Source organism: Thermobia domestica, chromosome 9, assembly GCF_964235325.1.
Source record: "Thermobia domestica chromosome 9, izTheDome1.hap1.1, whole genome shotgun sequence".
Taxonomy (NCBI): domain Eukaryota; kingdom Metazoa; phylum Arthropoda; class Insecta; order Zygentoma; family Lepismatidae; genus Thermobia; species Thermobia domestica.
In genome coordinates, this window is record NC_137462.1 from 129,354,710 (window position 1) to 129,373,748 (window position 19,039).

At 34.6% G+C, this 19,039-nt stretch overlaps 1 protein-coding gene across 1 annotated transcript in view; it reads left to right on the plus strand.

Moving 5' to 3' along the window:
* Positions 1 to 19,039, plus strand: part of LOC145661016 (uncharacterized) — a 96,940-nt gene that overhangs the window by 37,810 nt on the left and 40,091 nt on the right. The window lies entirely within an intron of this gene.

Below are 19,039 nucleotides of genomic sequence, written 5' to 3' on the forward strand. Positions count from 1 at the left end.
AAACAAAAGAAGTTTTCAATGAGTTACTCAAAGAAATATTTTCAGCCTCCGGATGAAAATAGGAAGACACTTAAAAAAGAAACAACTTGCTACCGGGTTTGAACACGCAAACATGTGAGTGGCAGTATATCGACCCAAACCACTCGACCGTTTTGTATGCCCTTGCACATCTTCTTTTGCCTTTTGTTATAGCAGTTTACTGTTCCATACTCGCTTTTGTTTATTCCGATACGACTATGAGTTCTCAGTAAATATTTTGACGTTACAGCTCTTGCAATGTATAAAAGTGTTTTTAGAATAAATCACAATCGATATTATGTCCTAATAACATACATAAAACAGGTTGAATTCTTGAAATGATTGAAGTTGGAGTGAGCGTAAATGTTTTCATACTTAGGAGCCTGGATATGCAAACCCGCTTAACGTGGGGATTTAATTTTGTGAAATTTGGTACATGATTGCCAGAATAGAAGTAGTAATAGAGTTTTCTTATAAATTGTGTGTTTGTTGTCCGAAGATAAATGGAAGAAATAATACCGGTTCAATTGAAGTATGTGTTGGTAACAGGTGTGTGCTGTAAAGGGAAGTGAATTCCTCAAGGAATAGTTTTCTAGAACTTGACACCTTATGGCAAAGCCATGACCGGGGGTCTGGGGGCGGAGCCCCCAGCGAGCTTTAGCGAGTACTAATATATGATCTCATGGGTGCGTATTTCTTTGATAACATTCTGTGCAGTTCAACTGAACAAGTCTATGTTGTTACGTAATCTATATGTTCAACTAGTCTTTATATATTCAGAAATGATTACAAATTGAACTACGGTATCCTTAGCATTTTGTTTAGATTAGATTCATTATTAGCATTTTTTTCTTTTAAAATGTTTATACTGTATTTCATATATTGTGAAACTGTGGTAATTTCGTATGTTAGTATGATTTCAAGTAGTAATCTTTGAAAATGATTAGAAATTTTATAAGAGATGGACCAAGATTCCTAAATATGTTTTAGCTTTCTTATGATAAAAGTTTAGAAATTGTTTTGTATTTTTTAGAGAGAAAACCGTATGAGCATCTGCCATATATCGCTTCTTTTTCTTTTTTTTAAGCAACTTGATATCCTTATTAGAGATATCTTACTGTAATACTTACTTTACAATTCGAGACTCACATTTGTTGAACTTAATAAAACATTAAAGGCAAAAACTAAATTTGCTGTACTTTAGTTTTGTTAGAAAAGTACATTGGAAGTGTCACTTAACAAAGAAATCACTAAAAAAATTGTCAATAGGATCGTCAATATTTTTAATACACAAGTTCACATCAGTACTTACGGTTTAGAATCCCTCGCTCTTCTAATTTCAAAATATGGCAACCCAAAGTTATCGTCGGATGCCACATACAAACAGACAGACAGGACGGCCTGTAATAGAGAGCTTTGTACCCAAAATTCTCAAGGTTTGTTTCACGAGAATCTCAAATACTCGAAGGCATCCGAGCGCCGGATAGTAAATTTTCGATACGGGATTTTTTTAAGTCTTCAGCCTTATGTAATTTCCTTACCTCTACCTATATCAGTAGCTGTCTCTATACAGAACTTTAAATTAAACCCTCGAAATCATATGTAAAATTATTTTTTGCCTGTCCCGTTATTGGCGCAATCGGCAAATTGAATACTCGTATTAGTAGACTAATGGTGTCTTGGATTCCAATTCCATTTAGGTGATGCAAGTTTTCTCTTCCTTTTTCTCTATTCTGACAGACTGCTTAAACCTTGTACAGATCTGTGGGAAAAAACTTTTCTTTCACTTCATTGCTAAGGAGAGAAGTTTTAAAATGAACACCCTGTATATATGTAATACATATTATATACAACTATGATAAATTCGAATACATTGTTTCTTCCGAACACTCCGATAATCCCGAACTTTTCAAAATATTCAAGCGACCCGACAAATGCGATCATATTGATATATTTCTGTATTTGCTGCTTTAAAACAATTCGAGACTCTCGAACAGTTCGAGTGTCTCGAAGTTGTCTAATGTTTCTTACATTTCGAGTGCCTCGAACACTTCGAGAGTCCCGAACATGTCGGGAGTCTCGAACATTTCGAGAGTCTCGAACATTTCGAGAGTCTCGATCACTTCGAGAGTCTCGATCACTTCGAGAGTCCCGAACATTTCGAGAGTCTCGAACATTTCGGGAGTCTCGAAAGTTCGATAATTCGATAAAATTAAAATTCTTTATTGATGAAACGGTTTTGAAATTTTATCGAATTGTTATCGATTACTCGATTATCGGAACAGCCCTACTCTTAAGAAATGCTGGTGAACATTCATTTTGTGACATTGCACCGCATAACGGTACAAATTTCGTGAGGAAAATTCGTAATTCGAACTATACTGGGACAAATGACGCTAGATGGATGCATCCGCGCCGCGCAGGAAAGAGACGAGAAAGAAGCAGTGTGGTGGAAATTTTAGCTTGATTTTTTTTTTTTTTTTTTTTTTTACGTACACATACGTTGAATTAAGTGTTGCATATTCTGAAGAAGATCAGTGGATGCTTAAGTAAGTCTATAATTTATGTGTTGTTGAAAAAATTCTACATCAAAACAATAATAGCCATTGCCGTACCGTGGAGAATCAGCGCCTGGGCGAGAATATACGACGGCGCCCCCGTACATATGACTGAGGTCGATAGACTATGGTTTGCGGTAATAACACTTTTAAAAATAAACCCTGGTTTTCCTTGATTGTGAGCACTTTTTCTTACTTTTTCCTTCAATTTTATATATATATATTTCTTTTCTTTTTCTTCCTTCCGAATTTTGCAACCCCTTACTTCGGCGCCCGGGATTGTCTTCCCCCCCCCCCCCTTCCAACGGCATGGTGTAACACGAAAAAATACATTGACGTAGTTGCCAGCTTACCGGGCCACCGAACATTTCTGCGTTTTAGAGAGCTATATCGACGCGTTATAACAAACTTTATGTATAGGCCTAAAGTTAGATCAGGGGTCATCATACGTGGGCAAAAATATTTTACTTCTTGACAAAAATGAATTCAGCCCTTTTTGTTTCAATTTGGTACTATTTTTCAGCCCACTCCAGAGCTAGGACTGTGGCAACACTGCGTGTCGGTGATGACACCAAAACGTAAGTGTGTTTTCAACAGTGTCCTCCAGAAAGAATATTCATTTCTGAAGAAAACTGTTTCTGATTCTGACGTAACAATCACGAAAGAAAGTATTCTACAGTTGACAAACAAAAAATAACCTATTAGAGTACCGATTTTGGCAAGTTATCAAGTTAAAACTATTCTAAGGATAGCAACAAAAAGATCCAGATTAATTCATTTGTTCCCTAGTTATTGACAAAAGAAAATTTGTCAACTGTCAAATACTTACTTTCCTATGTTTACACTGTACAACATTCAATATCTGTCATGGCTGACGGTCTCATATTAAACATCATGTGAACATATAAAGCATAAAAAAGCTGTGAGTGCTAAAATGTCCAGCTTCTCTCTGAGAGCGCTTTTTATAAGTGAGAGTTTTGGTGAAAAGGAGCTCAAATTAGCTGACACAGAAGGGACGTTCACATAGCATATTGTAAAGCATAACCATAGTTTCAAAGGGAAACGGACAAATCTCGCTGCCGAAACATCGCCTCCCAATATCTCCCGGCCCAAAACCCCGCGAGCCAAAATTTGGCCGGGTGAATATCTCGCTAGCTAAAACAACACGTAGCTAAAATCTTGTCGCCCAAAAACCTCTCTTGTTCAAGACTACGCCGTCCAAAATCTCGCTTGGTCAAAACCTCTCCAAATAATAATAATAATAATAATAATAATAATAATAATAATAATAATAATAATAATAATAATAATAATAATAATAATAATAATAATAATAATAATATGCTTAAGTAACATGTTTACTTAGAGATTAGAAGCGTAGAAATATTTGTGGGTTTAAAATGAATGGACATATACTGTACATTTAAAATAAATCCACAATCTCCAATTCTTAGATTTGAAGTCTCAAGTGACTACACTGAATAAAACAAAGTTATACGTGTTCAGGACCTCAATAGAAGGAAAAACTTTTATCTTTGGCATCGGTTGGAAACGCTTAATTGTGAAGATAGAGCTAATTTAAAGTAATTAGTGAAAATAATTATTCCTCTAATTACCAATAGTTAGCCCTTTAATCCTAAATAAGCGTTCCTTAATATATAACCAAAGTTGAATATATACTATTTTCTCGTATTGAGGTCCTGAACACGGATGCAAAGTTTGTCGGTTGCTTTATCATTGTCATTGCCTTACGACCAACGACACTAATTAGCCCTAATTAGCCATATCTCAATATTTAAGCGTTTGCTACCAAAGTCGTAGATAAACGTTTTTCTAGTATTGAGCACGTATGTAAAGTTTGTGGGCTTTATGACGAGATTTTATACTGACATTTTTTTTTCCTAGGCGAGGTTACGTCCCTCGTAGTTTAGGCCAGGCGAGATTCTGTGTCGTGAGATTTAGGACCTCGAGGTTTTGGCCAGGCGAGATTGTGTGTCACGAGATTTTGTTCCGCGAGGTTCTGGCCACACGAGGTTTCGGCCTGGTGAGATTTTGGGCGGCGATTTTTTGACCAGGCGGGGTTTTGGTCCTCGAGGTTTTCGCCACGAGATTTTGCACCCAAACCAGTTTAAAATCTATGGACTGTACTTTCAAAATAGTGCAGTTATATTTTAGCCAAAGTTAAGTTGCATGCACCAAAACCGAGGCAATTGTGATGAACGTGTTGAACCCTATGCTACGTCTGAACTTGAATCGGCATGCAAACATCGAACTTCATATCAGTCATTATGGATGTATCAAAATATAAGAACATTAAAATCTATCTAGGGCTACTGAGGTATTTTGACAGTGAGAAAAGTATACAGGTAAAAGTATTACCAATAGAAGTTAAATCATTACCTGGGGGAAATAGCTGATATTGTGAATACATACTTAATCAAGTGTTTGAAAAATGTCCATGCAAATTAGAAAACTTGATCCTTGTGTTGATAACACCAATTGTAATTTTGGAGGCGTCTCTAGGAAAGGACTGATGGTTCATAATGAACTCGGTGTAGGATGTTCAGCTCGCATTATTCTTAATACATTTCGAACTGCTGCTGACATGCTTACAGTTGATATTGATTGCATTGTTTTCAAAATCTATTCTTATTTCTATTATACACAGAGCGAATAGAATACTTAAAGGAATTCAGTCCATTTTTCGAACAGGAATACGAAACTATCTTAGGATACAGCAAAACAAAATGGCTCGCCATTCCTCCTGCTGTGGACCGACCACAAAAATTGTTTGACCCATTGAAGTCGTATTTGCAGTCTCAAAATAAATGTCCATTTATCGTTGTTATTTTTAGAAAACCCTTTGTCCGAGGCTAGGCTATTTTTCTTTCACAACCAGACATCCACTTTTCAAGGTGCAATTGGAAAGGCGATAGGTCAGTGTGTCACTGTTTTTGAAGTTATTGAAGCAATAGATAATTTGAAAGCAAACCTCCTTTCAAAGTCTGAAGATTGCTTTCTCTCGTCATCAGTAAGAACAATACTTGGTGAGTTACAGAAAGATCGGCTTCAGTCTAAAGCTCAGAAGTTTCGCCGATAGGTCCACCTATTTTATTAAACTGCACTAGATTATTTGAACAAGTGGACTGAACCTTTAGAAAATTTGCAAGATTCCAACAAGGTAACCCTTAGAGTTGTTCTTAGGTGGAAAGAAATAGAAGACTGTGAACTTCCTTCAAACACTTCTGCCTTCACTTAAAGTTGATGAATGTGCGCTGCATGATGAATTTGTGTGCACAAACAGTTTGTCACACTCGATAAATTGGGTGAGTGGAAATAAGCGAAAACAGTCATCAGATGAGTGCTAGAGGAAATTATCTCCCACTTTAAAAGTTACGAAATATGTTATTCAAATTTCATCAAGGTCGCCAAGTTTCTCCTGTGTTTGCCAGGAACCAATAAGCTGACAGAGCTAGTTTTCTCCATCATGATTAATATTGTGAGACCACAGTCTTCAGGTTTTAATTATCAATAAGCATAATTTTAGAAAACAAGTTTTGGCTTCATTTTTTAAATCTTATTACTCTAACGTTTGTTATATATTTGTATTTCATAAATAAATGTCTGGTATTGTAAGTCAATGTGGTAAACTATTTTGTTACGTTATTGTAAGACATTGTATAGTCTGTTTGTAAGCAATAACACAATCGTCAGACAGCATGTTGAAAGATATTCCATTCTAGTGTGGAGTGAAAACAGATAATGTCAATGAAATTTTTGATTTATATAAATTTCATCAAAAAATCTTGAGAGAGCGAGTAAGATTTCAAACCCGATTATAAAAACTGTATTACTGCAATTCAGCACTTTCCTGTAGTGTATAATCTTCAGTTTGCTTCCTGTATCACACAGAGTGATAGAGATCTATTCAGCGATACTTCTAAAGATTTACGTCATTTTGATAATTCATACATTCACTGTATTCCTCATTATAACAAGAATTTAAGTATATTACTATGGTAAAACGCTATAAAGCAAAATACGTTATTTCCATTCTCAGGAATTCTACACGTTCAACTAAAAACCTACCTTTAACATTCTAAAGTCTAACAATTCACACCTACAATAATATCTAACAAACGTGCTACACAAACAACACATTACACAGTCAATTCAGTTTATTATGAATAAACATTTAATAACTCAATGATTTCTTTTTTCATTTTATCACACTTCTGTTCGACGATAATCAAACAGTGGTGGAACATCCTCAATTTAGCGAAACTTCTTCGCTGGCACATCATCGGTGCATTAAAATATACTGTTAGTTAGAAATACTAACAGTTTCAATCTGAGTTGCTACATCCAAAACTAATTTTTGCAAAAGAAAACCCAGGTTGACAATATTTAGACACGTGAGAAATCTAATCTCTCAGTCGAAACCTTAAGATGTGTCTTAATTACAAACATACACTTGTGTGAACTTTTATAAAATGTTATGTACCAAGAAAAAAAAACTGTTAAAGAGAATCCATGATTCTCACAAGTAAACCTTACGTTTGGGTGAATCGAGTTGCTGACTGAGACACATATGAGAAAGTAGTACTAAATGTGGTCATTATTTCAATGAAGTTGTAGGTGCGAAGCTCCAGGGGTTTATGAGATACAGCTACCAGAACATCACATGGAAGTACAGAATAGTCTGCATACAGTTGGAGGTAAAAGCCCTGTAAGACCTCTTGTAAAGACAAAAGGTGAATAACAAATATATGGGTACATATTAGGACTAGGGGGAAGTCATGTAGTAAGGGTATACCTGACGGCGGCCATCTTGAAATCCGCCATTTTGAATTAAGGTTAAGTTTTTAAAATAGGAATAGGGTCATGTGATACATGATTTAAGGCGCAAATTTAATCAGAAGAACAATGGTGAAGTTAATTTTGATTCACGCGCAATTGGTAAAAAGTTACAGGGAAATTAAATATTGTTGTAGCATATGTATTAGTCCTTTACCCCACCTTGTAAATTTTGTGTTAATGATAATAATTAAATAAAAAGCAGGTGGATAAATATTAGGTCTATGGTAAGAGTTGCCTTTATGGCGGCCATATTCAAATCCGCCATTTTGAATCAGACAAAAGTTTTAAACAAAACACATAACATTGACACCTTATTAATAGCAAATTTTGCCATAAATCCAACGGTATAACCATTTTTGCTTTATCATTAACCAGCACAAAATTAAAGGGGAATAGAGTAATGCAATAGATGACTTCGGGCTTGAAGTTAATCAGAAATACAATGGTGGCGTTATACCGTTGGATTTATGGTAAAATTTGCTATTAATAAGGTGTCAATGTTATGCGTTTTGTTTAAAACTTTTGTCTGATTCAAAATGGCGGATTTGAACATGGCCGCCATAAAGGCAACTCTTACCATAGACCTAATATTTATCCACCTGCTTTTTATTTAATTATTATCATTAACACAAAATTTACAAGGTGGGGTAAAGGACTAATACATATGCTGCAAGAATATTTAATTTCCCTGTAACTTTTTACCAATTGCGCGTGAATCAAAATTAACGTCACCATTGTTCTTCTGATTAAATTTGTGCCTTAAATCATGTATCACATGACCCTATTCCTATTTTAAAAACTTAACCTTAATTCAAAATGGCGGATTTCAAGATGGCCGCCGTCAGGTATACCCTTACTACATGACTTCCCCCTAGTCCTAATATGTACCCATATATTTGTTATTCACCTTTAGTCTTTACAAGAGGTCTTACAGGGCTTTTACCTCCAACTGTATGCAGACTATTCTATACTTCCATGTGATGTTCTGGTAGCTGTATCTCCTAAACCCTTGGAGCTTCGCACCTACAACTTCACTGAAATACTGACCACATTTAGTACTACTTTCTCATATGTGTCTCAGTCAGCAACTCGATTCACCCAAACGTAAGGTTTACTTGTCAGAAATATGTCGGGGAGTGTGGCTGTCCCGATGGTGCGACCGTTTCAGAATGGAACCCATTGAATTATACTTCATCATTATGTAATTTAATCTTCTAGTATTAATTGCTATTTCCAAAAACTACTTTTGGTTTAAATTAATCACACCAAACATGGAAGAGAAAGTGCTGAGACTATCTAGGTAGTTTGCTGTTCGATAAAAGAATTCAACTATTTTTTCCTTGTTTCTCTAAATTCTTTGGAAATTGGCCAGATACTTTGTATTGTACTTTTTTTTTCTGTTTTCCACAGACGGCTCTGCGTTCTCTTCAGTAGTGATTTTAGGATTAATTTTACATATATGCATATATATAAAATCATGTATTTTTCAACTTTATTACCAAGCGAACGTAGTTCAATGCTACATTGACCATCAAAGATAAAAACAAATTGTTTGTTCTTGATATAAAGCCTGTTTATGTTTACTGGTTAACTTACCTCATCTCATCTTTCTTTTTCCGTTTTATATTTGTAAAGAAGATATTAAACGATATAAAGATGTTTATGTCAAAATTAAGATAAACATTACTATGTATATTTGTATATTGTACTTTTTTCAATTTGGTTTTCTATATAGTTTCTTAATGTTAACTTCATGACAATAAATAGTTATTTATTTTTAAATGGTAGAGCGTTGGCTTAGAATTCAGGAAGGAGAAGGTTCCGGTTACTCAAAGTTTTCTTACCCCATCAGGCAAATACAGAAATAATATGCCGTCAAATTAAGCCCTAGCCGAAAGTTTAATTGAATTGAGTATATTTTATGGCTTCTGTAGGACTATAACTCAGGCCGGGATAGGGCAGTGCAAAGGACCTTTTCATTATCGTATCCCGGCCTGAGTCATAGATACCTAAATTCCGTAAAATATATTCAATTCAATTATACTTTTTGTGGGTAGAGAGGAAGATAATCTAAGAAGTGTCTTTATTCAAAGGGCGTGCATTATTTGCAATTATCATTATGAAAAATCGAGGAATGAAATTAAGATTTATATTTATAACAGTGTAAAGCAACGACCTAGCCATTTTACTTCTCTTCTATGCTCTCGCTACTCTATGTCTTTATATATGGTAGTTATCAAGCCTGATGAGTGTGCCAAACCCAAGCGAGAGATAACGATAAAGATCATTTTGGCCAAAATATTAGTAGAGGTCAATAAAGAGCGACCAACATGGACTTTACCTTTACTAAGGGATTTAAAAAAATAAATGTACAAAATTTAGGTTTTGTGCTGACCAAGCGATTTTCAAAAAGTTCCAATTTCATGGTGTGGAAATATTGTAGCTTTAAGCAAGCGCTATTTCAGTGTTTGATGAAAATCACTTGCTAAGTTTTGGAAATGCCAACACAATTGTCGACATCCTTTAAACAACATGTGGATATTAGGTGTTTACGTCAATATGTGACTCAAAAGTGAATATAATAAAGATATATTTGTAGTAGATAGAGGAAGTATCACGAGATATTTAGATATAGCTACAGTTTATGTGATCTTGTGTCAATGTTAGAAATGCCACGTAAATGAGAAACTAGATAGCAAAATTCTAAGTACTTGTCATACGCATAATTTAACGAAACAAAGAAAATGTTGGAATTGTTTTTGGTAGAAAAAAACTTTACAGCTTTGCCGCTTGATGTCGTTCCTGTCGGCAGTAAACGTAAATTATAATGTTATTGTTTTATTCCAAAGTTATGTACTTGCATTTACTGACAAAATTGAGAGTTGACAGAGTATTTATTAAGCTATAGTTACATAGTTATAAAACAGTGTTATAAAACACGTAATAATAAAACACATTACTGTCCAAAATTCTGCCAGATTCGTAAATGAAACCACCAAATAAAATTGTTTTCGAAAATATAGTCAGTACACTGTACAGCTATTGCTAAGAAATATTAATAACATTTTAGTTGATTATAGTCTATACTTTGAGAAAATACATTAAAACATCAGAAGTATTAGTGCTAATGCATTATCAATGTTAAATTATCATTCTAGCCGTCATAACAGATTATGAACTGGGCCAACTTGTTTTCCCATTTTCCTGTTATGTGGTAATACAGAAGTAGGCGAACATGCCACGGCACCATTTTGCTACTCGTCTTAAGCATGCACTCTATTCTTTATATTTAGTTCATTTTAACTAAATTCTTTTTTCATTTTTTAAATGCTTAGTTGTTCCTACTTTAACAACAAAAAATGCAATCAGAGAATACTAAAACTTGAATAAAAATCATGTGTAGTAACAGCAATTTTCCCGCATATCTAACACTTCCCAAACAGTTATGATACACTTGTTCTAGTATATCGCCGCTATGTCGCAAAATTTTAGATTTGAAAGACAAATTTTATGCCGTCTGGAACTTCTATAACTCTAGAACGTATACGATACACTTTATTTTTAAGATTTCAAATTTATGTTAACATTAATTTTGGGACATACAGTAAAAGTCAGCTCTTGTAACGCCACCAATAATACTTACAAGGGAAGGTCCCACAAGTTGTCGCTCAAATCTGATTGCCACATAGTACATCTAATAGAACGTCATGAGAAATGGAAATAAGCAAAATTTAAGGCACTATGGATGAGAAGGTAGGACCTACGTGGCTTCAACATTTCAATATCCAAAATATTACATCATGGAATTATGTACGTTGAAAGTAAATATCTTGAAAACCGTTACAGCAATCAGACCAAAAGATGCACAATATAATGGAAACAAAATGCCGTACCGAAAACTACAAACAGTGTTGCCATATATGAAGCAGTGTTGCCAACTCAGCATAAAAGTATTTTGTTTGAAATAGCGCCATATATAATACAAATGTGCACAGATTTAAAATGTATTATTATCACTAAACATTACAGAGAACTGTAGTGGTACAGTGTTGCACACTATTGAAGCTACTTGTGCTGAAAATGTACAATGGGAAAGTCTGATATGTGGTAACAGAGGGTAATAAGGAATTGCATAGGAAAACGTAAGGGATCTGCATCACACTTTCGTAGTCCTGGTGAATAAGCAGGCAATTCGCGAGAACAAAATGTTACATTCGTGGAAATAAACCCGCTTTTCTAATTCTGTAAACTGCTTTTCCAGATTATCTTATCCAGATTTGGTAGAATACGTTCTTCGTTTATGTCTTTCGTGTTAAGTGACATATTCTTTTACTTCCTCTCCTACACATCATATGATTATGTTACTGTACAATATAATATTACCATATTCACATTGGAAATATAATTATTTTATTACTATCTCATTTCGTTTTTAATAGGCAAGGATAGGAGTGTGGATTAGAAGGCTATACCACCGACTTATTATGGATCGCGGGTTCCAATCATGGAGGATTTTGTTGTACATTTCACTTTGCGTTTCCTCTTTCGTCTTTCATAGTGGTTCGGATCTCATTTTATATTGGAGGTCCTGTCCTATATAGCTTCGGTGCTGACACAGGGCATAAAAATGGTATGACTCAATTTCGTTTTTCAAATGCATCCATCTTTTATGGAACTGCTGACATTTTGCTGTGTTATACTATCGGTGTTATTCTACATTTGAATTAAATTCACAATATGAAACCCAGATTCCTTTGTTATACTTTGTTCGAATGTATCAAACTTTTCCATTGTACATTTTAAGCACACGTAGCTCCAAAAGTGTGTAACATTGTACCACTACACTTCACTTCACTGTTATGTTTAGTGATAATAGTTCATTTTCAATCTGTGCACATTTGTGTGTGATGCCATTTCAAACAAAATGCTTTTATGCTGAGTTGGCAACACTGCTTCATCTATGGCAACACTGTTTGTGGTTTACGGTACGGCATTTTGTTTCCATTATATTGTGCACCTTTTGGTCTGATTACTTTAACGGTTTACAAGATATTTACTTTCAACGTACATAATTGAGTGATATAATGTTTTGGATATTCACATGTTGAAGCCCCGTAGGTTCTATCCTTTTGGTCCATAGCACCTAACATTTTGCTCATTTTTATTTTTCATAATGCTCTATCAGATGTACTAATTGGCAATCAGATTTGAGAGACAACTTGTGGGACCTTCCCTTGTGAGACAAAATATCAGCCTGACAAAATGTCATGGGCACAGTACATTACATTCTTGGTTAACGAAGTTTGGAAAGCACTGGTGTAACGTGTCACATTGTTTTTATATTGATATGAATTAGGAAAAAACCAGATAAATTTTTAATCTTACGTGTAAGTTACCTATAGCTTTAGTAAAACGTTTAATCACTTTTACAATCTTCTTGGAAATTCAAAATTTTCCTAATCTATTGTGTAATCTTTCTTCTTAACCATTTCTTTCATACATTCTTAAACTAAGTGGTTCTATATTCGTAGTGGATAAACATGTTTCCATTTCTTCTCTAATAACCACATGACGTAGGTTAGCTAGTTCAATATTGATGTATTTTTAACTGAAGCAACAACTTTGATCTCGTATTACTACTTCTCAATACGGAATTAGTCATGCCATAAGAATGTTCATTTCCACCTTTGGGAGTTGGATAACCTCCAAGTAAAAGTTCTAGTGCTCCAAAGCTCTACATTATAATGTAGATCCACATTTCATATATCCTCGATGAAGCGAAATTTAAAATTAACAATTTAAAAATAGTTAGATAAGACCTCGTAACAGGATTAAAGTAAGCACATTATTCTAATGTTACTTCTAACGCAGCCAGACCTAACGTACTTCTACCTTTTCTTCTAAATTGAATTATACACTTTGGCACGAACCTCTTGAATCGGCTTGAACAACCAGTTAATGATTTTAGGTTGGCGATAAGCTATGTGCACATTGCTATACCAATTCCGTTGTTTCTGATTTTTCTTAATCTATTCCTCCCTTTTATGTTCTTTAAGCCTATAGTTGGAAAATAAATGGAAACGAACTCGATAAATATAATTGCTAAATTCATGGATTATTGCTCTGCAATGAAAATTTATATTGACTCGGTGTTCACTCGGTGATGAATTTGAATACAGAAAATAAAATGTGGATTAGACGAAGTCAAGAATTATGGAAGACACTTCTATTGCCATGCTTCCATATCAGTACTCCCAGTATTTACTTCCTATTTAAACTAGCGTCCATTAGGGAAATGATGTTCCAAAGAGAGTAGATGTTAAAATCAAGTTGCATTTTAAATTCCCTTTGCATTGCGTGCTATATAAACCCCTTTGTATTGTTTGCAATAGTCAGAAATATAAATAGCGATTCATTCAAATGAAAGCAAACTTTTTAAGAGATGCTTGGATTACGCATTTATGATTGTAGGTCATTTGTAAAAGATAATATATCAATATGCCTCCATACTCGAATACATAACATACGGTACATTCATAAGAGCTTGAGAAATTCATGATAGTCTCACAAAGATAAAAGTATAAAGTGTTTTTTTTAACTTGTGCTCTGCAGCAAATGACTTTTTAGTTCAGATGACATAATCCAAGTAGTTTGCTTTGTCGGTAAGCGACTTGTTATTTTAGAAGACGGTGTATTTCAAGTAGATTTGTTTCCCAGTAAGTGACTTTTTATTAGAGATAGGATAGCTCAAGAAGTTTGCTTTAATAGAAGGGAACTTACAGCTTAATTCCATTGTAGAGAAGCGATTTGTTAGTTGAGTAATTGTAATTCAAGGCGATTTGATATTTGGAGAAGTATAATTGAGTTTCTTGCTTCCACAGGGAACGATTTGTTAGTTGAGACAAGTATTTAAATAGGTGGGGCAAGATAGTTTTATAGTTGAGGCAATGAAACAGCTTGCTTTTTCGGCATGGTGACTTGCTACTTAGGACTAAGTAATTGAAAGGTGCTGTCAGGGTAATTAAACTATCTTGCTATGTTGACAACGATTTATTAGTTGAGACAGAGTAATTTAGGTGGTTTATTTGTCTGCAAAGTACTTTTCCTTACTGCAGTGTAATTAAAGTACTTTTCCTTCTTTGACAAGCAACTTGTTAGTACAGATGTGTAATTCAATTACCTCTTTCATTGCCTCACGGTGGCTCAGTAAACTAGCACAAAGAGTCTTGCACTTCTGCCCTCTCTAATCTGGATGACACAAAATAAAATCATATGTGAATAACAATCTGCTACACAAGGAGTGCATACTCGTATATTAACACGAATTTTAATTTTCGTACTATAGTTTGCGGCCCATGGAAATAGAACGTCCCATCCTTCATAGTTTCCAAAGAGCAAATTATTATTATTATTATTATTATTATTATTATTATTATTATTATTATTATTATTATTATTATTATTATTATTATTATTATAACCAAACATAGTGAAAATTGGTGCTTCGTTGCGTCCTGATTGTGGAAAATAAAAGGATTGTGCACTTAAGTACTGTTTAGGGGGGAGGTAACTATACTTTGTACAGATGAATTTTATGTCAATTACAGCCAGATATGGAGTACATATTGTATACACATTACGAACTCCTACCTGCAGTAGTATAGTGGTACAGATTACAGACAACATTAGATTGAAGCTCTATCCAGTTATAAACTAAAATACGTTAAAAGTAATTCCACTAAAATGTGTTAAAAGTAATTCTATATAGAATCATTTGTAGATCACAACGTTAGCTTGGTTTTGTTCTGTTTTCAATTACAACCACAGTGTACAGTGAAGAATAAATATTCTCAAATTCTTACATGCTAAAGCAATTGGCAACACAAAATCTCATACAAAATTAGACTTTTGTCTGTACAGAAGATATTTCTGTTCTAGATTGTGTGAGCGGGAGGAAGTGAGATTGCATGATATGAATAAATTACCAAAATAATTAATATTCAAAAATGCAAATGTGGGAGGAATCTCTATATGAATACTGACAAGTACTGTAAATTACTGCAACCTCCAGCCACAAAGTTAATTTACTAAAATTAGTTCAGTCGGTAGAGTCTTAAGTTGAATAACATTAAAATTTTGAAAAGATAAACAAGATTCCTGTTAAGCATGAAACTCTAATTTACAGGTTAACTATGGTTTTAACACCCATCCTGTATGCGAAAGATACCCAAAATACGCTCATCGTATTTACGACTCGTTGATAGACCCAGCTTCTGGCCTGAAAAGGAAACAAGATAGACAAAAGGGTAACACATTACCTTGCGGCCATACTGCAAACAAGAATAGAAGTCAAAACTCCAATGATAATCCTGTTTAATGCACCACTTCAATAATTCCAGACGCACAACATATTTTTGTATTACAGGAGCACTCGCGCGCGCGGTCTCGCTATGAGACCTGAAAGAAAAAAAATATATATTTCCTTTTTAAAATTTCTTTATCACACTTTTGAGCTCTCGATTTTAATCATTCGTGCACGTTTATGGTTATTGCGCCGCGCTCTTCTTACTTGCAGTGTCTCTGCTTTCACTATTGTATACACTTCCTGGTAGGATTTCTTCCGATCTTGGGGACCATGCTCCTTTCCCTCCTGTCGTGCTGCTAGGCTCTTTCTACCGTCATCTTTCCTCTGACATTGGATTCCTGCTATACCAGTGGCGGTTCAAAGGGGTAGTCCTTTGTGCGATAAAACTAGCGAATAGGTTTATACGTGAAGAAAGTTCTCACTAGACTGTCATCATGCGACACACTGGCGTTATATTGTACTAAACACGCCTACTTAATACAAGCAAAAAGGCTCAGTTCTTGTATTAAACGGTATTTAATAAGCTAGACTATACGATAGCATCGGACATTGCCTAAAATCAGGCATTGAGTTTGTCTTCACTAATGCTGTTACTAACTTTAGTTTTCACTGTAAGTAACGTTAACAGGTGATACGGCGTATGACGTAAAAACGGCAAAAGTTACTACTTTTGCGAAGCACTTCACAAATATATGGTAAAGCATTGTCTCTTCCCACTAGTAACTATTAATACATGTTGCACTTTGTCTTATATCACCTCGTAGACTTTTATAAAACGCACTTTTGTAAATGTTAGCGCTACCTCCTACGCACTCATTCCACTAAGAGAATATTAGTTCGGCGTAAACGAAGAATTACCGGAGTTAAATTAGCTATCAATGCTCATTTTCAAGCACGCACGCACTAAGTATATTTTTGTAACTAAAGCAATGTTATTTCGAACACATATCTGAATGCTACAAAGTTTCAAGTAACTGACGGTTAAACACGACTCCGAATTTCAGTGTTCGATGTTCACTATCTCGCGATTCAAGAGGAACTGTCCTTCCTGGTTGTCCCCTGTAATGTTATATCCCTTCAAGGTTCATTGTTTCTTCCAACTTTTGGGTTGGGCCAATCCACTATAGGCCGCTTCCCTGGAATAGGGGTGAAAGGTATATCCCTCACCTGTAAGCTTCCAGTGACCTAGATAATTCGATATACAACACTTTTTCATATTCTTTTGCACTTTGTAGTTCACTCCAATAACATCGTTAAAAGTCACTATGAGTGTTTGATAGCTTATTTATTAAGCTTCAGTTAAGTATATTGCACTCACTCACACTGTGCTGTATTTACTAGAAATATTAAAATAAACACCAAAATTATTCAAACTTGGTCACTTGACATGTTTACTTACACAACTTGACAGGTGGTACCACCTAGTGGCGACACCAGGAACTGTTTGTACAAGTGACATTGAATATTGCAAATTACTGAAACTGATGCATTGAAGGATTGTGCTTATTAGTTGATTACTTATGTTAATTTGACAATTTAAATAAACTACACAAAATGCAAACAAATTAAGAGGACCCTAAACAAGGCTGAATTAGCCTGACACATCATAATAAGCATTATAGAACTGTTTGAGAGTTCGCTTCTCTCTTGCAACAGTATTGCATCTCGTTTAGGTTTAAAACAAAAAAAACTGAGGTTTGTGTTAGTCTCTCTGAATACCTTCCACAACCATTAACTAGGCCTAAAACTGCCATTAGTACAAGCCATTTATATCAAACCAAAATATATATCGAGCTAAATATATCTAAAACTACGGGAACACCCAGAAAGTTTATTTACATAACATAACATATATTATTATACAAAGCATATATCAGCGGAGCAGACGACAACTATCTTTTGACAGAGACATCTAGCGGATGTCACGGAACAATTACAAACAGCGTTCTAGACAACTACCACTATAACTCAAGTGGACTCGTCCATAATTTTGAAATAGTCAACTTCCCTTTCTCTGAGAGTGTTCCGTTCACCAAGGGACGCTTCAAGAGTCTAACATGCTAAAAATGGGCGTGTCTTAAAAAAATAACACCTCTTTGTATCCTGCATTCTCTCATCGATACGCTAAAAATTTTATGACTTTTAAAGCATTGTATTTGTGGGCACTGTGTCTCGGTAGTGATAGTGTATGCTACTACCTACAACAACACTAGGAAATGAGACTAGCTATCCATCTATGCAAAACCTGAAGCTCATAGGTATTCTTTCCTTATAAAGATGGTTACATTGATTCCTAAATCTTCCACGACGTGGGAGTCCAAGGCTCCGTTAGGAACACATGCTTTCTTTAAGTTTTTTTTCTCTGTGAGGCTTTCTCTGCCTCTCTGCAAGCAAACTAGCGTATCTAAAATATAGAATTTTCTCTCTTCTTCGAAGTTAATATTAATTAATATCAAAATATCATTGCTTCACTCTGAAGTCCCGTCCTGTTGTTCGTTCATATTTAGTTACATAACAAAATAAACAATATATACACGTAAAAATGCAAATAAAAATTATATGCTACCGCTGATACGTATGTAAATCTCAATAAACTTTATATGCAAATCTCTAATTAAATGGTAATAATATTCATAATTTCACGCAAAAATTAAATATGTAAATCATCTTAAGACACAGTTCATGTGACGTTCACAATTGTTTGTTTTGGAGTACTGCTCCATATCGAGAAGAATGATCAATGACCCTAGTACATACAGCGGATAGATACATCTTTGACATTGCGTTCAATATTGACCGAATGACACGGATACTTTGGTAGAATAATTTGTTGATTACGAACCAGAATATCATCACTTATGTCATCAAGTAAAAGTGGAGGGGTAATGGGAGTACTCTCCCAGTCTATTAGTTCCATGAAAGTCTTAAATGAGATATGTATTTGTATGTTGGTAAAATATAATTTCCTTGAAATACCAGTTTAAGCCAACGTCAAAATCAATTTACTTACGAAGTTTATACTTGAATAATTCTTTGCCGGTACTTCACCAATTTCAAAGATAGAGATTATCTATAGTCATATTCAAACAAAATCCGAATAGTTCTGTTGTACATATAAAACTGGGCTAACCTCTTATTAAACAAAACGATACTTTTTATTATTTCACAATACAACCACTTAGTACTAATTACCCCAACTACTCGTTTTTATGTTTAACGCGCTGCATTAGAACTCATT